We start from the raw sequence: 23178 nt of genomic DNA, 5'->3' as shown, positions 1-23178 counted from the left end.
TGTGCTGTAAGCGTTATTGTAGTTTCTTCTTCAACTGTTGCACAATGCTCAGCTGTTTAATCTCTCAGTGGGAAAGTTTTACAGTATTTTGATTAATGATTTTTTTCTTGTTTTGATTAATGATTTTCGAAGCTTCTCATAATATGTTGTGCTTACATTTCTTCCGTATCATGTGCCATATATGGGTGCGCTAAGATGAGTTTAGATAAATATTTAAGCTGCAGATAGGATAAAAGTGCATGAAAGTTGTAAGTTCTGGACGCAATGCATCCAGTAAGTTGACTCGGCCCATTTCATACGTTGTTTGCAACTTGTTAGTTGATCGATCAAGATTATTTGACGATTTACTTAATTTTCCATGGATTGAAGGAAATATTATTTTTTTAAGGATAAGTGGCAAAGATAGATTTTGATCTTAGGATTTTATAGTGATCTGATAAGTTAAAAAGTTGGGTAGTATTTTTTATGCATTATCTTAGTTATTTAGAAACAAGAGTAGTTTTTCATGTAACCAGTAAAAAGTTATATGATTGTTAACATAGTTTAATTAAAATATGTTTAAATATAAAAAGAATGAGAGTTTATGTACGAAGCAAATTAATGTTCTAAGATGAAAGCCTCTGTACAAAGTGTGTGTGTGTGTGTATATATATATATATTGACAAAGAGATAATTTATTATGTACTTCTTATGTGAATTACTACTAAGAGAGGTAATAAAAATATGACACCAAGGGTTAGAAATATAATTAGAATTGAGGGTAGTGTATTATAGCCCATGCACTAAAAAAAGAGAAAACCAATCAAGGGATCCCTCTCAAATAAATGGCTAATGATAGTATATGATAAAACAGTAACGATAGCACTAGCCCATGCACCAGCAGCTTCTCGATCTGATCACGTTTGAAATAATTGAGAGTTTACATCACAAGTTATCTCAACCATTGTAATTGGGGAAAAACATTTGGCTCCAAGCTTAATTCTGCCAATAAACCATATAAAAATATAATAAAAATCAGTAGACTTGTTAGTTTTCTGAAAGAAGAAAATAATCACACTTGTTGAAAATAACTACGGAGGCTTGTAATTTCAATTACTATGGTCCAACATTTTCATGACACTTTTACTTTCTTATTTTGTCTTTTTATTAGAACCTTAGAATCAGATCAAACATGAATAAGCATAAAAGATATATTCTTTTGTCTCCATAATACCATAATAAATAACCTATATAATTTATAATACAAGATAGATTCTCCTGTTACATCTCGAAGATGATATCCTAGAGGTATAAGCTTATCTTAAATCAAAAAATATTTTTTAACTATCCACTTATCCAAACCTAGGATGCATTCAATTTTTATTTACATATACTATAAAACCTAATTATACAACATATCACTTAATAACTCTATAATATCTAATTCCAAATCAAAATCATTAACAACCACTCGTAGACTCACCAGATCCAATGAAAATATTGTAATAATAAAAACTAACTATTTACTATAATCTAAACTTTCAAAACACTATAAGCTCCCAAAACATGTGGTCTTTTAACCATTATAATAACACACACCAACTCATAATTTTTTAAACAATATAAGCAAAGTATTCTTTACAATAACATATTATTAAATTATAAAATATGTTGCAATCTTCTAGTATTCCACTGTCCAACCCAAAACTAATATGAATGAGTGATAAACTAATTTGAAAATTTTATATAGCAACAATGTGATTTACAAAGCTCAACAAATGACCATCATATTCATGACATAGAAAAATTAAACATAGAGAAATTAAACTATGTGATATAAACATCAAGGTGCAAAGCATGGATTTTATTGGAGATAATTCATACTTAGTATTTCAGATAATTCATACTTAACAAAGAGCAAAGAGCAATGTATATGCAAATCAAGATCAAAAGACATAAGCTTAAGAGGCATATATGATATTTTATTGGATTCATTAATATCAAAAGAACATCTAGCAATATAGGAGTGAATTAGGATCTTAATATAAGACATGAGATCAGGAATAGAGTCAATATTTGACATGTTATTTGATTCATTGATATAGAAAAAACATATAACAACATAAGACCAAATCAAGATTATAATTTAAGGCATGCGCTTAAGAATAAAATCATATTTGACATATCATTCGATTCAACGATAGCAATGGAGCAAAGAGCATTAGATGGGCATATCAAGAACAAATGCAAGTCATGAGTTAGACATATTTGATATTTTATTTAATATATTTATATCTAGAAAGCATATAGCAACACATAAGCATGTCCCTTGGAAAATATGTTAAAGGAATATAAAGGGTAAAATGAGATTATAACATAGTACAATACTACTCATTCCTAGGTCTCTATTAGTCTTCCATAGGAGCTCAATCTCTAGTGTTTGGATAAAGTTATTGAGGTCGGTAAGAGTATCATGGGCTATACATATAACTTTCTTTATATTCTTAGCAAAGATTCATATTATCTCGTAAACACAAGAGTATAATAAGGACATCTTTATCAAGGTAGGATGTATCATAAACATATGTAAGATAATAATAATAATATACATATGCATGTAAGAAACAATATCAAGTTATGTAAAAATGATAAAGAAAATAGAAATGTATGGGAAGCAAATGTGAAAAAAAAAAACATGCATGTGCAAATATAAAGCAATATCAAACTTCAACATATGTATATCTCATTCAATTATAGTAAGAATTAATAATTAAGAGATAACTAAGTTTAAATCATCAATATGCATCTCATTTGAATAAAGGCTTTAGCTGAAATATGTTGAATTTCATATTTTAATGATGAAATTAATTGATAAATTATTTGATCAAATCTATATGTTAAGAAAAGTGTGTAGGATTAACTATGATAGCGATCAAGGCATAAAGCAAATCGAAGTAACAGAGTTAACATCGAGATGTCGTTGGGAGTTCGAGAGTTCGTCAAAAGTCCGGAGGTTCATCGGAAATGCTGCTGGAATTGATCGAGAAAAAGCTCATCGGTACTCACTAAGAAGATCATCGTGAAGTCCAGGAGCTTGCCGGAAGTCCATTAAAAGATTACCGAGAAATCGTCGGAAGTCCGTCGGAAGATCGTCAAAAGAAACCTAGACTTACCGAGCTTGTTTTGTTTAGTGTATGCCTTAAAAATTATAGTTAGCACATAATTAGGGTTAAGTTTAGGAGGTAATCCCATTAACCCTACTGAGGACCAATTGGGCTCGTAATTAAACTGGTTTAAGCTAGATTCAAGGCCCAACCAGTTTGCTTGACCTTATTTGGTGATGGCACCGCAAAACTAAGGCGATGGAACCGCCCAGGGAACGGTCTTCCAAGTGGTCTAGGCGGTGGTACCGCTGGTAGTTATTACTACCAGGCCTGTGGTTCCGCCCAGTGTTAAAGTGTCAGATGGTAGTACTACCCAGTACTGGCAATGGTACCGCTAGTACCCCAAAAATCCGACATGAGATACTTTTTAGCTCCAATTTTAAAGCCATTGAGGCCTATAAATACCTCATCCTTTTTTGCATAAAAGGGCAACAAAGTGATATCTAAGTGTGAAAAGTGTTGAATCTCATATTTTGATGATGAAACCACTTGATATGTATTTATGATTTAATCTGCGTTTTGAGTGATGTAGGATGCTTCAATCAGGATGAGACAATTAAAGCAGAAAAATCATGTTGTGCTGGAGGAACATGTTAGAAGATTGGATGTCGGGCCGGTGGATATGTCGACGTATCGGCAGAAGGCTTCAGGCTGTGGATTCGGGCATCGGGCCAAGAAGAGCATGTATTGCGCCAAGGATATTGGAGTTGCGGAGTCAATTGGCCGATTGGGCAATAGGCCGCAAGAGAGGACGATGCTCCAAAGAATCGGACAAAGCATCGATGGACCAATGATATGCCGGACAACTTGATTAATTACTTAGGATTAATTGTCTCGATCAAAGTTTTGTTTTACATGTGTAAGATTAACTACGATAGCTTAAAGACATAAAGCAAGTCTACCGGAGTCAAGTTTGATGGGTGTTCGAGAGTCCGAAGATTCATCGGAGATGCTGCCGAAACCAACCGAGAGGAAATCGGGGACTTGTCGGAGTTTTCGGAAGTCCGCCAAAGAGATCGTCAGAGGTTCGTGGAGATCACCGAGAAGGCTCGGCTACTCGCTGAACTCGCCACAAGATCGGGAGCCCATTGGGAGTCTGCCAAAAGAAATCCGAGGGTGTATCGGAAGTCCGCCGAAAGATCGCCGGAAAGCTCGCCGGAAGGAAACTCGATGTTGTCGATTATAAAGATCTGCTTAGGACTATGTCTTAACTTTGGAGTTTGTATGTAATTAGGGTTAGGATTAAGAAATAATCCTATATCCTGGTTAAGGGTCAAATGGGCTCGAATATGACTTGGTTTGGGTCAGATCTGAAGCCCAACCAATGACCCGTAAGGTCGGGCGGTGGCACCACCCAAAACCCAAAGGATCGGGCGGTGGTATCGTCGGACTGGGCGATGGCACCGCCCAGCACCCGAGAGGTCCGGTAGTGGCACCATCGGACTGGGCAGTGGCATCTCCAATATACTGTCAGTGTTAGACACTAACAGGCGGTGGCACCGCTAGCTCCAGGATTCTAAGAGGAATTCAAAATTTGGAGCCCAAATTTGAATCATCTTGGGGTCTATAAATACCTCTCAATTATCAGCAGAGAATACAACCTTTGAGAAGTTAGAGATTGAGATAAAGCCTTAGCAAAGTCTTTAGCAAATATTGTTTTCAATAGCTTAAGTGTTCACCTCCCTCTTTCTCTTTGAAAATCTGTAAGAGTGTGAACCACTTGTAAAAGGTTGTAAGAGGGGTATTTGTCCTTCCCCTTTAAAGTGATTTATTAGTGGAAGTTGGGAGCCTCATCGAAGAAGGCTTCGCAAGTGGATGTAGGTCATTTGACCGAACCACTTTAAATTAGTGTGTTCCTTGAATGTGTGTGTGTTTACCTTTCTGAAACTATTATTTACATAGTAGTAAGCTTTTGGTTTTCATCTCCTTACTTTACTCGATCTACTTTTACCAAGTCATTCCTTCGTCAAATCGAAATCTCTATACATTTACGAAATCGATTTCAAACTTACAAGTTTCAATCTGCTACACTAATTCACCCACCCCCCCCCCCCCCCCCTCCCTCTTAGTGCTGCTCTGATCCTAATAATTGGTATTAGAGCCACAGTTTTTTACTTTGGTTTAACATCCAAATAGAAATGACTCTTTTTGGCTTTCAAGAGGGTTACTCTCTCATTCGTCCTCCCTTTTTCAATGGGACGAACTACACTTATTGGAAAACTCGAATGAGAGTTTTCTTACTTTCTTTGGATTTGAATTTATGGCATATTGTTGAATCCGACTTTAAAAGGTCTTCTCTTCCAATGAAAGATTGGAATGATTTAGAGAAGAATACTTTTTCTTTAAATGATAGAGCTATGAATGCTCTCTTTTGTGCCTTAGATAAAACGGAGTTTAATCGGGTTTCTTTGTGCGAAACGGATTTCGATATTTGGCACTTTCTTGAAACCACAAAGGCACAAGTAGTGTTAAGGTTTCAAAGATCAATTTTTTAATGCACGATTTTGAGCTCTTTCGAATGAAACCAAGCAAAACCATTGTTGACATGTACACCCGTTTTACGGATGTCGTCAATGGTTTAAAAGCACTTGGTAGAAGTTTTTCAGATTTTGAACTTATAAACAAGATTTTGCGTTCTCTTTCTAAAAATTGGAATTTAAAAGTAACTACGATACAAGAAGCTAAAAACCTAAACAACTTACCACTTGAAGAACTAATTGGTTCGTTAATGATATATGAAATGGTGCACAATGCACATGATGAACATGATGAACAAAACAATCTTCCAAAGAACAGGAAAGATTTGGGACATAGAACACATGAAGACCACTTGAGCATAAGCTCAAGTGATGGTGAATTTGAACTTACAAAGAAATTTAAAAAGTTAATGAAACAAAAATTAAAGAATAAAAAGAACAGAACTACTTGCTTTGAACGCAAGAAGAAGAACACAAATTGGGATGAATCAAGCTCCTCCGAAGATGAGGAGAAAATCAACAAAGGCGAGGTGGCAAACTACGTCTTAACCGCCTTCAATGATGAGGTAATCAAAATCCCCCTAATTTACTTCGAAATTACATAATGCTTTTCATAATACACTTTTTTTAATTTTAGTTTTGAATCAATTTTCTTAAAAATTAAATGTTTAAAAATGAAAATGTAAAAATATGATCATGCTCGTAATTTTGAAAATGACAATAAAAATTGCATGTTCTATGTTAATGCAATAAAAAATTAGATATAAATCTAATGCTTGTACACCTAGTAAGATTAATCTTATATATGTGTTTGAGAAGCAAGAATGTGTATTTTGATTATTTCCATATTGATTTTAATTGACAATGCATGACTTTTGAATGGAAGGCTTGATGATTTTTTATGAACCTTGTCTTTGGTTTTCAAACATGATGTATGGTTTTGACATAAGAACAAAATTTGAGCATGCTAATATAAAGTCAATCATATAAATTAAAATTAAATAAGTTTTAGTTATCTATAAGAATCATTCAAAATTATGTTCAATGAAACTAATGCAATAAAGTTGTAATGAAAATATTGAAATTTTGATACCATGATTTGATGATTTTATGTATGAGATTTTAAAAGTTATACATGATGATTTTTGTGTTTTATTGATCTTGATGGTTTTTATGATGGAACTTATTTTTCTATCTTAAACGATTAATGATATATATATTTTTTGGTACAAAAAGACAAAGGCATGCTTATATGAAACAACCAAATAGATAAAAGTATTTTTCTTGAAAATTCTTGGTTTGATGAATCTATTTTATCATCTTTTTATGAAATCTCTTGAAAACAATTTTGATTTGATGATTTGAATTTGAATGAGCTTTATATTGATTTTTTGAGATTTATAACTTGAGATTTACTCTATAAAAATTGAGATCTTTTATCCTCAATGTTTCTTTTTAGCTTCTACTATCCAAATGAATCATGATTGGTATCATTGCTATATTTCTTCTTATCGTGCACTAAAGAGAAAATTTTCCTAAATGAATCGTGATTTTTCGGAATCACAATTCTTATTATGATTCATAATGAATTGAGAAATTTTATATGCTTGAATTAATATCTTGTTCTCCTACGAGATTGAATGAATTTTATCTATATCATGATCTCCTAAGATTTTCCTTTGATTATTTAAGAGAAGATTTTTCAAAAGAAAACGTGTCTTTTGGTATTATCTTTTCATGATATGATTTTTATGCAATTACTTGTATTCATGAAATATTTATTTCATCACCAAAATTCTCTTAATATTTTGAATGTGATGAAATGAAATAATGCATGAAATACAAATGAGAAGTTAATGATCATGCATGATAGGATGTAATGAATTTTGACATTTAGATACCATCATTTGAATAGCTATGATCATGTTGCCAAAATGATATATCATGAATGCTTGAATATCATGTATGATATGCCCATAGTGATGATTGATTTATTTGTATCATGCATGAAAAATGAAAGGTATAGTTTTAAAATTGTGCTTGTTCAAATTTGAAAATATGATGATGCATAATGATGAAATTATGTAATGAAAATATTAAACATTTTGAAACCATGTTTTAGTGTCATGCACAATGATCATGCTTAATAAATTTCGAAATTATGCATGATGAATCTTGTAATTTACAGATTATTGATTTTTACTATAATAAAAGTGCCTTATTGATCTTTGTTGTAATAAATCTCACACTTTCGGTTTTAATCATGACACATGTTTTTATTTGGCATACATGAAATAAAATCATATGAATTGAAACAACTAAAAAGAGGAAAATTTTTTTTTCTTGAAAAATTATTTTTCTCTATCTTATTAATCTTGATGATTATTATGATAAATCTATGTATACCATTTTGAATCTCTTGAAAGTAATATTGAGATTTTGATGAATTTGTATTCAAATTATGATCTTAATTTCTTGGATTTACTACTTGAGATTCTTTCTTAATCACAATCTCTTATTTGTACACCTATAATTTTTGTTATTTATAAAAAGAAGAGATTTGATAAAATGAATCATATCTTTTGTAATTCAAGAGGTCTTATCTTTCTATTCATGTTTACGGCTTCGGCCCAAAAATATTTGGATATGCTATGTTCATTCAACATGGTTCTTGTCATTTCTTGTAAGTTTCTATTCTTTCTTTCTACTACTCCATTTTGTTGAGGATTTATTGGAGTAGAGAAGTTGTGGTTGTATCTATTAGATTCACAAAATTCTTGAAAATCACAGTTTTGAAAGTCACCACCGTGATCACTTCGAATTGACGAAATCATAAAACTCTTTTCATTTTGAACAAGATTACAAAACTTAGAGAAATACCTAAAGCATTCACTTTTGTGTGCCAAAAAATAAGTTCATATATATCTACTATAATCATTCATGATGACAAATGCGTATTTGCTACCTCCTAGGTTTGATGTAGCAATTGGTCCGAACAAGTCCATATAGATCAATTGCAAAGGTCTAGAGGTGCTTATTTGGTTCTTAAGTTTGAAGCTACATTTTATTTGTTTTCCTAGTTGATATGCATCACACACATTATCTTTGACAAACTTGATATGAGGAATTCGTCTTATAAGTTCTTTAGATGAAATTTGAGTGATTAGTTTCATGCTAGTATGACCTAATCTCCTATGCCAAAGCCAAGCATCGTTATTCAAAACCAAAAAATATATTTCATTACAATGATCATTAATGTTAATAGTGTATACGTAATTTTATTTTAGTATAATCATAGATGTGTTTATGTGTGGTTTTTCAATAATGCAAGCATTAGATTTAAATTTAATGATATATCCTTTATCACACAATTGACTAATGCTCAAAAGGTTATACTTTAAGCCATCAACTAACAATACATCTTCAATAGAAAAGGTGGATTTGTTACCTATGGTTCATTTACCAATGATTTTACCTTTGTTGTTGTCTCTGAAAGTGACATATCCTTCGTCTATGCTAGTGAGCTTAGAGAATTGAGATGGATCTCCGGTCATATGCATTGAGCATCCACTATCAAGGTACCATCTCTTGCTCCTAGCTTGTGATGGTAAACATTTCTACAAAAAAGGATGATTTTTAGGTACCCATTTGACCTTGGGTGCCTAAAAAATCGATCTATATTGCTTATCATGTTGCATTAAGTCATTTGAGGTTCTTTTAGGAACCTAAATCAATTTATGTGGACTACATTTCTTAAATGGACAATGATAAGCTACATACCCAAATTTGTAACAAAAGTTACATTTCTTTCGGGGTGAAACATGCAAAGTAGGGTCTTTAACAAAGATGGTTGGATTCTGGTGAGAGCTACTCATAAATCCGATTCTGCCTTTTCTATGAACGTGACCCTTGTTGGCAAGGATCATATTCAAGAATTTGCTACCAACCTTAAACTTTTCTAAGATTTTCTTAAGTAGCAAGTTTTCTTTTTGAAGTAATTCTAGTTCATCACGTTTTTACAAGATGCTAAGCTATTTTCATACTCAATCTTTACTCTATCAAAGTTGTTAATAAGAGAAGCATGTTCCTATTTCAAAGAGTTGTACTTTTTACTTAAGATTCTATATTCATCAAACAATTTATGAAAAGCACTTGAAAGCTCATCGAAAGTTATTTGCATCTACTTAACTTGTTACCTCCTCTCCAATAGCCATTAGTGCATAGTGAGCAACTTATTCGGTGATGGTAGGCTCCTCTTCTTCGGAAGCACTTGAGTCGTCCTATGTAGCTTTGAGAGCCTTCTTCTTTGGTTGCTTCCTTTTTACTTGGGACATTCACTTTTGAAGTGTCCCCAGCTTCTTGCATTCATAACATATTACTTGATTTTTCTTGGGTTCAAATTTATTTTTAGTGTCATTTTTAAATTTATTCCTTTTTATGAATTTTTTAAATTTTCTTATTAAGAGTGTCAAATCATCATCAAAGTCCCAGGATTCTTTAAGTGCTCTTCTTATATTCTAAGTGTCATATCCTTCCTGTTCTTTGGAAGGATGTCTTCTTACTCTTCATGAACTTTATATGTCATTTCATAGGTCATTAGTGATCCAATTAGTTCTTCAAGAGGAAAATTATTTAGATCTTTGGTCTCTTGAATGACCGTGACTTTAGGGTCCCAACTCTTTAGAAGGGATCTTAAAATTTTATTAACAAGCTCAAAATCCGAGAAACTTTTACCAAGTCTTTTTAGACTATTGACGGTATCCGTAAATTGGGTGTATATATCTCCAATGTTCTCACTCAGTTTCATTCGAAACAACTCATAAGAATGCACTAAAAGATTAATTTTTGACTCCTTCATTCTACTAGTGCCTTCATGAGTCACTTCGAGTTTGTATCAAATGTCAAAAGCCATTTCACAAATCAATACCCGATTAAACTCATTTTTATGTAATGCACAAAACAAGGCATTCACAGCCTTTCCGTTTAAAGTGAAAGTCTTCTTCTCCAACTCATTCCAATCGTTCATTGGAAGAGAAGACTTTTGAAAGCCATTTTCTACAATATTTCATAGTTCGAAATCCATTGAAATTAGGAAGATCCTCATTCTAGTCTTCCAATATGTATAATCTATCCCATTAAACATGGGCGGACGTGTAATTGAATGACCCTCTAGGTTGCCGGTAAATGTCATCTCTCTTGGGTTTCAAACCAAATGAGAGTGGATCTTGCTCTGATACCAATTGTTAGGATCAAGAGCGGTACTAAGAGGGGGGATGAATTAGTGTAGTGGAAAACTTTTGCGATTTCAAATGACTTGTTTTGATTAAAACTGATTCTGACGAAAATGGTTTTGATTCAATCCATTTCGGAGAGAATTTAAACTTGAAAGCTTTCGAAAATTAAAGCCGATCTCGAAAGGTGTTTACTTGAAAGCATATGTAGGTGTAGTAAAAGTACAGTAAGGAGGAGAGGCAGTTTACTATAAAAGTAAATGTTTTAAAGTAAATGCAAACCGAGTTTTAGAGTGGTTTGGTCAACATGACCTACATCCACTTTCGGATTCCTCCTCCGACGAGGTCACTAGCATCCACTAAAGCCTTCCTTCAATAGGTGAAGACCGAACACTTCTTTAAAGCACTTTCTCCTTTTCCCGGGTTTAGGAGATGAACCCTTACAAGTCTCACTCCTCTTTTTTAGATGGTTATAAGGCTAAGAGATGAAGGAGGAGAACTCTAACTTTCACAACACTTTAAGACTCAAGAACTCAAGATTATGCCAATAGGTTTCATGCACTTTCATGTAGAAAAGTGTGAGATTTTTATAGGCCTCAATGGCTTCAAAATTGGAGCTAAAAAGTATCACATCCCCAGAATCCGGGGTACTAACGGTACCACCGCCATTATTGGGCGGTACCACCGTCGTTATTGGGCGGTTACCACCGTCATTACTGGGTGGTACTACCATCGTTGATTTGACTCTAGGTAGTACCACCGTCAAATAGGGGCGGTGCCACCGTTGGCAGTACTACTGCCGACGGTACCACCACCTAGTCTAGGTAGTGCCACCACCTAGAAAACTAGGGGCACTGCCTTCCAAGCGGTGCCACAGCCGACCATATTTTCAGGGGCTGAATTGGATACTCAATTCGGCCTAATTCAGCCTTGTTAAGGGCCCAATTGGCCCTTAATTAAGTTAGTAGGATTATCTCCTAATCCTAACTTAATTTACACTCTAACTATGATAATTAAGACACAGTTTACAGTGCTTTTTATTCCAGTGCATCAATTGCTCTTCCGACGAGCTTCCGGCGTACTTCCGACGAACATCCGACGAACTCTCAGCAATGTTCCGGAGGACTCCCGACAAGCTCCTGGACTTTACGATGATCTTTTTGGCAAGTTCTAATGAGTTTCTATGGCAAGCTCTTGGACTTCTCAGTTGGTTCCCACAGAACTTCTGATGAACGTCCGGACTTCCGTCGAACTCTCGAACTCCAAGTGATCTCGATCTTGACTCTGGCACAACACCTACTTTATGTCTTACTACCATCATAGTTAATCCTGCACACTTTTCTCAATATATAGATTAGATCAAACAAATTACAATTGACTTCATCATCAAAATCCGAGATTTAACATATTATCATTCCTATATTGTTAGCAATCAAAATATCATATATTTTAAAGAGATCAACTTAGTATAAATGTATGCATGGAGCCCGAAAGCATATTTCATCACCATAGTTTGATCATCAAGGGAGATTTTGAATACCACTATTTATCGTCAAAACTCGATAGTGTACTCTTGCACAAATTAATCTCTTGCTTAGCCTAAGTAGTGTCATTTCCTCATTCTTTATTTGAGAAACACCATAACATAGAATTCTTCTCATATAAATCTTTTAAATTATGTCCATGACATATCTTCATTATTATTGGTTTGAAAATATGCTTTTCACCATGCGAGTGCATGTCTTGTCAATTTTAGTCATGCAAGCAAAACCATATTTCTTACTATTGTATTCATATTGATCAAAGTGTTAAATTAATCTATCCATGAGTTTAATATCTTAATATTGATTGAGTCATTGTAAGACAGTGTGTCGATGCAAGCCTTGACTCATAAGTGTCGAGTTCTTACTGTAATGTTCTGCATGACAGCATTTTGTTTGTGATTGCTCATCTTAGACGGAGATAGTGCTCTCTCCTTTGCTATGATGTTCTTTGATTGATTATTAATTGTTGGAAGGTTAACTTGGGCTTGCATCCAACCCATCGTGATCGACCAAAGCTGTCGAGATGTTGGCTGCCATCCCATTAGTTGTTCTTCCTTTGGGTGAGCACGGTTAAAACTCTAACTCTTATAATTCTTCACCTAACTCTTTATATGCTTGTCTTGTGATCATCATCTACATGATCATTACTCTAATGTCATTTGATCTATATAGGATTTGGGTTTGATGATCTATCGATCTGTTACCATCTCTCGAATGAAAGTTTTGGTAGGAGAGAAAGATATCATTGTAAACAAGTATAAAACTGAAAGAAAATAACCTCTACTACTTGTAAGATTAAAGTTCCAACTACAAGGGCTAAGCAATAGGATAAAAACATGATAAACAATGAAACTAGATACATAAGATTGTAGGTTATCTTTGGATAATACTTTGGGTGCTCTTGGTATGTTAAGGATCATTGTCACCTAAGGTTTAGATAGTATGAAGCAAGATTTTGAGACTTCTCATAGTAGTTGGACAAAGTTTGGATGGACTTTGGTTGCTTGAAATCGATGAACAAGGGTTTGCAATTGAAGGTCTATAGAATCTTATAGAATTCATCTTCTCTTTTCTTCTTTCTTCTCTTGCTCTTGGTAGAAACTAGAAGGCTATAGCCAATTGAGGTTGCTTCTTGGTTACCTTTTGGTTCTTATTATTCTCATAAATGACATTTGTAGCGAGGTGACCATGGGCAAGAAGAAGGATTGTTGAACTGACAAGCTCCTTCCTCTCTTTCACTCATCTTTTCTTAGCTTAGGGCCAATTGGAAACTCAAGAGGGGGCTCGATTGGATGCCATCAGGGGGTTGTAACCCTTGCTTTTATAGCATTAGAGGGGTGGAGTCATAGTTAGGTTAGGACTTGGAGAGTTAATATGCTTTTAGGACTTTAAGAGTTCTAATACCTTTAGGACTTGAAGAGTCCAAATACCCTTAAGACTTACAACTAGACCTAATCTAGTTAGACTTGACGTCTTTTTATTTAATTGAGCTTAAGTTGAGTCCAGCTACATTGGATTTGAATCAAAGTTTGATTTGAAGTCAGGTTGAGCTAAATTGGACTTCGATTAAAACTTGATTTGAGCCAAATTTGAGTAAGGTTTGAGCTAACTTGAATCTAATCTTTAAGCTTGAGATTAGGCGATCTTGGTTTAGTTTAATCAAGATTGAATTGGAGTTGATTGAGACTCCAATTAGGCAGAATTAGAGTTTGGCTTGAACTTTGCTAAATTGTCCCTGTTCACTGATAGATGAATGGAATAATTTTGAAAAGAGAATCTTTTCTTTAAATGGTAAAGCTATGGATGTTTTATTTTATGTTCTAGAAAAAAATAAATTCAATCAAGTTTTTTACTTGTAACACCTACTTGAAGTCACACATAAAGAAACTAATAAGTAAATGAATCTAAAATTAATCTTTTAGTTCACAATTATGAATTATTCAAAATAAAACTAAATGAATCCATTAGTGACATGTATATTCACTTTACATATATTATCAATGGATTAAAAGCACTTGGTAAAAAGTATACCTTAATGATATCAAAAAGTATTATTCTTAAAGAAGAAGAAAGCATTCAAAGTGACAAGATGAATCAAGTGAGTTTAAGATAGAAAAGTAAATCAATAAAAAAGAAATGATAAATTATGACTTAATGACTTTCAATAAGAAGATATTTGGCTCTCTCAAAACCTTTTTTATCACATGAAGAATTACTTGAAATATTTTATAAATTATATGATGAACTCAAAAAAGGTAAAAAAATAATTCACTGAATAAAGAATCATGTTTTACTAATAAGTTTGATAAATTAAAAATATATAGAACAAATATATATTAACATCTTGTACTCCTTGCACTAGATCTTATACTAATTACACTGGATGTAAAAATTTATAATCATCACATCTTGAACTTAAAAGGGAACTATTTCAAAAATCACTAGAGTTAATGCTTTAAAAAATATAAAAGATGATCTAATTGTCATGAATGAAAAACTAGAATGTTACTTAAAAGGCTCAATTGATAGTGATCATGTAATAGAATTTCTTAAAAAGATAAATATATTTTTATGCTAAACTTTTAAAAAATTTAAAGTTGATATAAATGTATTTGGCCATTGCTAAACTTTAGAAAAGAAGGTATTGGATTCACAAATAGTAGCATTCATTATAAGACAACTAGGTTTATAAAAAGACCAACATTGCATGCTCACACATCTCATAAAATTAAATACAGCCTTTATGAAAAAATTGATTATTATGTTTACTCATGCTCTCTTAAGAAAAATAATTATCATAAATTAATTTGGGTTCTTATAGAACCATAAATAGTATAAAGTCAAAAGTCAAGAAAAGTAATTATAATTATGAAGGACTCTAAGTTATAGGTATGTCTCTATACAAAAGTTACGAGCTAAAAATAGTATCTTGATAATTAATACTCAAGATATATGACTAGCGGTTGTACATACTTTTCAAAGCTCACTAGCTAATATAGAGGATAATTGTCTTCAAATATAATAATAAAAAAAAATCTTTTTAATAATAAATTATTTTTTAATTAAATATGTGCTTTTGGTACATAGTTTGAAACATAACTTAATAAGTATTAGATAACTTTGTGACAAAGGATCAAAGTTAAATTTGAATCTTGTGCTTGTATAATAGATATGCCAAATAGGAACAAGTCCTTGATTGTTCTTAATGACTATCATAATACAATATATTTTTCGACTTTAAATGATGATGTATGGCTCTAACATAGAAGACTACAACATATTAGTATGAAATTGATTATTTAAATTAGAATTAAAGAACTTATAAGAGGAATGCTTAATAAAATTAAATTCAAAGGTAATTTTGGTGATGTATGCCAATTAGAAAAATATATTACAAGTAGTATTAAATTGAAAAACCAAGTACCTCGAGGCTACTATAACAAATTCACATGGACTTGTTTGAATATATTAATATTACAAGTCTAAGAGGTAACAAACATGCATGATAACTTATCAATATTACATAAAAATAATTATTTTAACTATTTTAGCAAATTTTATGAATGTCTAAAATGAAAAAGTTTTTATAAATTTATTTGTTTTATGTGATCATGGTTAAGAATTTCAACAATCACAATTTCAAAAGTTTTGTGATTCAAATGGATATGATCATAACTTCACTCCAAAAAATTCATAATAAAATTGAGTTATTAAGAGAAAGAATAGGAACTTATGAATTAATATATGCTCAATGAACATAGGTTACTCAAATATTTTAAGACCGAAGCCATTAATATCACTTGATATGTCATGAATAGGATTTTTATAATGTCTTATTTATCTAAAACTCCTTATGAGTTATGGAATAATAAAAAACTTAATATTTCATATTTTAAAGTTTTTGGTTGAAAATATCATATTTTAAATGACAAGAATATCTTAGAAATTTTTTGAAAGTATTTCTCTTGGATATTCTTCTACTTATAAATCTTATAGAGTTTTTAACAAAAAATATTTAGTTATTGAAGAATCTATACATATTATTTTTTATGAATTTTCTCAAACATAGAAAATTTTTGTAACTTAGAAAATTAAATTTGAATGATGATTCTATTCCTCAAAGCAACTTGGATACATCTATATTTGAAAAAACCCTACCTAAAGAATTGATGTATATAGATGCACATCTTATTAAGCTAATTATTAGAAATATATCAAAATATGTTCATACTTGTTCTTCTTTTAACATATTTGTATAAATGACACTTCTTTATCTCAAATTGAGTCTAAATGTATTAATTAAGCTCTAAAAAATGAATCATGTGTTTCGACAATGTATAAAGAGTAAAAATTAATATAAAAGAAATAAAGTTTGGATAAACAAACTTTAGGAATTAACACTAAACAGGTCTTTAGAAATAAGCAATATGAATAAGGTGTTGTGATTAAAAACACGATAAAATTAGAGTCCAAAGATTTCAACCAAGAAGAAGGCATAAATTATAGAGAAACCTTTGCTCGTATGGCTAGACTTTGAAGTCATAAAAATACTTCTTACCTGTGTTTATTTTAAATTTTTTTAATTATTTTAAATAGATATTAAAAGTATTTTTATTAATAATTTTATTTTAAAAGAAGTTTATGTTAAACAACCACATAGATTGAAAAATAATCTTTCTTGGAATCATGTTTACAAATTATCTAAAACTCTCTATAGGTTAAATAAGCCTCTAAGGCTTGCTACGAGAGATTTAGCTCTTTGTTTAGTCAAAATATTTTTTTCAAAAATAAGATCGACACTATATTATCTATTAAATATTTTAGTAATATAATCTCATTATCATTCAAATTTATATTAATAATATTATTTTTAATTATACTAGTAAAGCATTATGTGAATCATTTGCTAAGAATAAGTTGAGAATTTGAAATGAAACTAATGAGTGAATAATTTTTTTTAGATATATAGATTAAATAAAATAATAAAAATTTTATTAGTCAAACTAAATAAACTTAGGACTTACTTAAGAAATTTAATTAGAATAATTATAATGCCATCAATACACCAATAGTACCTCCACAAAATTTGACATGGATAATGATGAAGAACTCTTTGATTAAAATACTTATAGAGACATAATAAGAAGTTTATTGTATACTATGATACCCCAAATCTGATAAATTTTTATTTGATTGCTTATGTTAATGTTGGTTTTGTAAGATATAGAATAAATTAAAAAAGTGCCCATAGAACTTGTCAATTTTTAGGTGGTGTACTTATTAGTTGTTTATGAAGAAAAATTTTATTGCACTATCAATAGCTAAAGAAAAATGTGTTATGGTAGATGCATGCTGTGGATATGTGATATGGATGAATTACACTTTAGAAGATTATAAAATTTGTATGAAAAATATTTTCATAAAATGTGATAACACTAATGTAATTTGTTTGATAAAAAATCATATTCAACACTCGTAAACCAATCATATTAATATTATATATTATTTTATTATGAATTATATTAGTAGTCATAGCATATCATTAGACTTCATTTACACAAAACATCAATTGATAGGCATATTTACAAAACCCCATAGTGAAGAACAATTTGTACTGTTAGAAGGGAACTAGGCCTATTAAATTTCTTTGAATGATAATACATGGCCTTAATTAAGATACTAGGTCATCACATTCTAATTAGTGTTTTACTTCCTAAACAACATTATCTTGATGTAGTTAATACTTAAAAAATAAGCACTATGTTTTGGATCAAGGCATAATTGGTATATTAGATATTTTATTTGTCAATATTTTGACCTTTTTTTATGGATCTTTTCATATTTTGTTTAGGTATTTTGGACTACCACTATTCAAGTATCTTGAATTATTCTTATGTATGTATTTTTCCTTTTTAATGATAACAGAGGAGGAAAAAGTAACTCTTGCTTTTGCTTTAACTTATGTCATGCTTTTGTTTTAGTTTATGTGTGGATATAGAGAATAACTGATGCTTTAAATTATAATTTTTTTAGTGCTCACGTTTGACTTATTTTATGTGTTTAATATATGCAAATGATTAATTTGCACTTATCCTTTGTTTATGACTAATGGTTGACATTATATCTTGATAATAATTGAAAATTCAACTTTAAAATTTAAAACTTGTTTGTACTTTAATATTTGGGCTTAAAATGATCGAATCTTAATATTGAAGAGATCAAATATCTTTTAACTTAAATTCAAGATAAGTATTTAAAAGGATATATCCTCCTTTTATTTGAGTTTAAGCTATCATGACTTTTATTAAGATGACATAAACAGAGGAGTCTTTTTAAAATCTCATCATCAATTGATCATCATTATGAAAAAGGAAAAGATTCTTAAATTATAAATTTTGATGATAAATCAATTAATGAATTTTATAAACTAATGTATTGTTGAGATAAGTGACATATAAAATATTTTAACTAAAGACTCGAATAGCCAAAGAATAAACACTAAGCTACCGGATTAATCATCATGTTGGATGATCGTCGAGCAGAGGAATTCAATAACATACGAAAAGTTAGGATGATATGTTGAAAGCTTCAATAGTGTGTTGAATGAGTGGTTGATGAGATAAAATCTTAGTTGATATTATTTTGGACCAAATAGGTGACATAAAGTAGTCAAGGGTAATGGTACCACTAGGCCTAGGTGGTAGTACCTCTTAGTCATTTGACAAGCATTAGATGTACTTTATCATCAATTGTGATAGTGGTCCATTTATGATGGTGGTAGTATCAACTAGGGTGATAGTGGTATTGCTTCTAGTATTGGTAGTACCATTGCAAAAATTTTGGAGTCCAAAATTATGACTCTATTTCAAAAATTAGAATGGTAATATTACCTAAAATCAGTTATAATACCATTGGTACCTCGAAATTTCAGAAATTTAAATTTTTGACTATATTTTTGAAGTCTTTTGAGACTATAAATCCTTCACTCGGGCTTAACTAATGGAGCATCTAATCCTAAGTTTGTAAATTATCGTGGCTCTCTTTTTTAGCATTGTTTGAGTCTCTTCCTTTTTTTGAGTAACTAGATAGAAAAATAATATTTGCATAAATATTTTTAAGAAAAAATGAGTTTGAATACTTTTTATGTATCTCAAATAATTAGCTCCTTTGAATATGCACTTATATACTTGCATTCCTTAGATAAGATTTTTTAGAATAGAAGTATCCAAGTTATTTTGAGGAGTAGAATAATTATTTAAATTTAACTTTTAAGTTTAAAATAATCATAATCCAAGTTAGTTTTCTTAGTGTGAGGAGATTCATTAGAAACAAGATGAATAGATTCTTCAATAACCAAAGATCTTTTATTGAAAACTCTAGAAATAGAAAAATATATAAGAAAAATATTATCATCGGATTTAGCATCAAATTTTTCAAAAACATCTTTGCTATTCAAAAAAAAAAATTGTAACCAAAAACTTTGGAATTTAAAGTACTTATAAAGATCCTATTCATAATATAATAAGCTATGTTAATGGTTTCGACTCAAAAATATTTAGGTAAGTTATGTTTATTTAGCATGGCCTAGTCATCTTTTGTAAATTTCTATTCTTTATTTTAACAACTTTATTTTGTTATGGGTTTATTAAAGTGGAAAGTTATGATCATACTCATTTAAATCTTAAAACTTTTAAAAATCATAATTTTTAAATTCATCAACATGATCACTTTAATAGATGAAATCATAAAATTATTTTTATTTTATACTTATTTATAAAACCTGGTAAATAATTTAAAACACTCATTTTTTATGCTAAAAAGTGTATTTAAGTGTCTCTACCATAGTCATCAATAATCACAAATGCATATTTATTTCCTTTTAGACTTATGATATTAATAGGTCCAAATAAGTTTATATGAATTAGTTATAATGGTCCAGAGATACTTATTTGGTTCTTAGGTTTAAGGTTATTCTTAATATATATTTTCTTATTAATATGCATCAAAATCTTATCTTTAATGAATTTAATCTTGGTATTACTCTTATAAGCGTCCATCAACGATTTTTACTTTGAATCTTTCATAGTCTTCAATGTGGTGGACCAATCGGTTAACAGTCTCACTGTCCATAAAATTATTAGTGCTACATATATCAATCAAAATAGTGATAGGCTGATGCTTCAATGTTCCTCTGATTTTTATAGTTTGTGGGTTAGCATAGCCAGCCAATGCATGCACTGTATGTGTGATGGATTCAATATCTTCATTAGTTTCCACACCTTCATAATCGGAGTCCAACTCTTCTGCTTTTGGTTCCTCTCTAATTGGCTCAATCATCAGATGTTGCCCTTGTTTACATTGGTGCTCTATACTCCACTTTTCATCATAATACAAACCCATTACTGATCTTTCCTTGCTAATTTTTTTCTCATATAGATGTGCAAATGAGATCGCAGCTATCATAGTGCGAGGTTGACGAGCCTTAACTTCACACCGAATCTCCGGATTAAGCCCTTCAATAAATGTATGTAGAAGTTGTCGTTCCGACCAATCTCTAGCTTGATTTGATAATCTTTCAAATCGACTTTGATTTTCCAACATTGTAGAAGTTTGACAAATTTTGGAGAGCTGGCCATCAACATTCTCATATTCGGATGGGCCAAATCGAACAAGAAGCCCTCTTTTGAACTTCTCCCATGAAGGAACTCCATAAACAGTTTCATACCAATCGTACCACTGGAGTGCATCTCCATCGAGCTGGATTGAGGCTATTTCCATCTTGGATTCTTCTGGAGTTCTGTGAAAATGAAAAAAAATTTCTGCCCTAGAGATCCAACTGGTCAGATCTCCATCATTCCATCTCGAAAATTCCACCTTCATGTGTAAATAGTTTGTGTCACAATCTTGGGGCCTTTTTCCTGAATTTTCAGATCTGTGCAATGTAGAACTTGAGCTCCCATCTTGTTGAAACCCGCTAAAATGCTCCAACAAGCTCTTTTTGAAATCATGAAGAATTTCTTATAGCCGGTTCTCAATTCTGGTTTCCATCGCTTCCATTTGTGCCTTCACTGAGTTATCAGTGGCCATTGCGTAAGACTATAAATATGTAATCTCAACTCCTATTTTTGGTGTCGATCAAAGGCATCAACACTGTCGATGCGAAGTTGCCGAGGAGGTGGATGTCGAGGGCAGTGCTGCGGTCGTTGCGTTGGAGGAAGAGTTGCTGCCCTGTTTCTATCGCTGTGTGGGGTGAGAGCGCCGGGGTTAGAAGGCGACTCCATTGATGTGGTTGCAGTTGCTACGACTCAAGAGGCAATCGTCGGGCAGCAGGGTTGAGACTGCCATGATGGCAACCTGCGGTTGTGGTAGAATATGCTAAGCAAGGGGGAGGCGGCGTTGAAGCGACCAAGGTTGAGAAGAGGAATCGGTGTTGCATGCACTGCTAGGGTTGAGGCAGGGCAGCGTACATGCTGCGGTTGCTGTGTTCGCTATTGGAGGGCGGCTACTGCAGAACGAGGGGTTGGTCATTGGTCAGGAGCAGCGGTGGCAGTGGTTGCTGGCCGGGAACTACAGTGATTGGTGGCTGCGGCAAAAAAATGCAAAGTTACTCTATTGTGGTCGCTACGGCTGCGACGGTTGCGACCCAAGGGAAGGCAGCGACGGTGGTGCGGCTGGGGGCAACGCCGCCAAGGGCTCGCCACCGCGGTGGCTTCGACGGTGCAGATGGGAGGGAATGATGTTTGTCTCTATCGCACTGTGGAAGGAGGCACTGGTGACGCCAAGGAATCGCGTGCGGTTGAGGAGACGGCGGTGGCTATGACGGTCATAGTTGCCTTATTTTGATCGCCATGAAGAGGGATGGTCAAGCGACTGTAGCTGTGACCCAAGGGCCGGTAGCGATGGTGGCACAGTTGGGGGCAGTGGAGGCAGTGATGGTGGCGCGGTTGGGGGTAGCGTCGCCAACGGTAGAAGTGACGAGGGGGTTGGTCCTGTTAGGACCAGAGCGGCACTAAGAGGGGGGGGATGAATTAGTGCAACGGTAAAGTATGATAAACTTTCGACGATTTAAACACTTACGGAAACTTCGTACGATAAAAGCAATGTTTTGTTTGAAACTGTTTCGATTACGTTTTAACTTGAAGGCATATGCAAGAAGGAGACAAAGAAGTAGAGCATCAAAATGAAGATGGTTTGCAGTAATATAAATGACAATAAGATAAATGCAAACCAGAGAAGATAGTAGTTTATAGTGGTTTGGTCAATCGTGACCTACATCCACTCCTCTGATTCCTCTTCCGTCGAGGCCACCGACATCCACTAATGATCTTCCTTTACTAGGCAAAGATCAACCTCCTTCTTACACCCCTCTTACAACCTCTTACAAGTGGTTCACCCTTTTACAAAGATTTCAATGAAAAGAAAGGAGGTGAACACTCAAGCTATTGAAAACAAGACTTTTCCTAAAGCGTTTCTCAACTTCTAGCTTCTCAAAAAGGTTGTATTCTCTGTTGAGAAATGAGGGGTATTTATAGGCCTCAAGAGGATTCAAATTTGGGCTCCAAAATTTGAATTCTCTTTGGTTTCCGAGGCCGGCGGTGCCACCGCCTGTCAATGGTGGTGCCATCGCCTGTCAGTGTCTGACACTAACAGTGGACTGGCGGTGCCACCGCCCAGTCAAGCGGTGCCACCGCCTAGGCCAATTCAGCTCACTGGTTGGGCTCCAAACTTGGCCCAAACCAGTCCGAACTAGGGCCCAATTGGCCCCTACTTGGGTTATAGGATT

This window comes from Musa acuminata, chromosome BXJ3-9 (genome assembly GCF_036884655.1).
Source record: "Musa acuminata AAA Group cultivar baxijiao chromosome BXJ3-9, Cavendish_Baxijiao_AAA, whole genome shotgun sequence".
NCBI lineage: Eukaryota > Viridiplantae > Streptophyta > Magnoliopsida > Zingiberales > Musaceae > Musa > Musa acuminata.
This window is presented reverse-complemented; position numbering follows the sequence as displayed.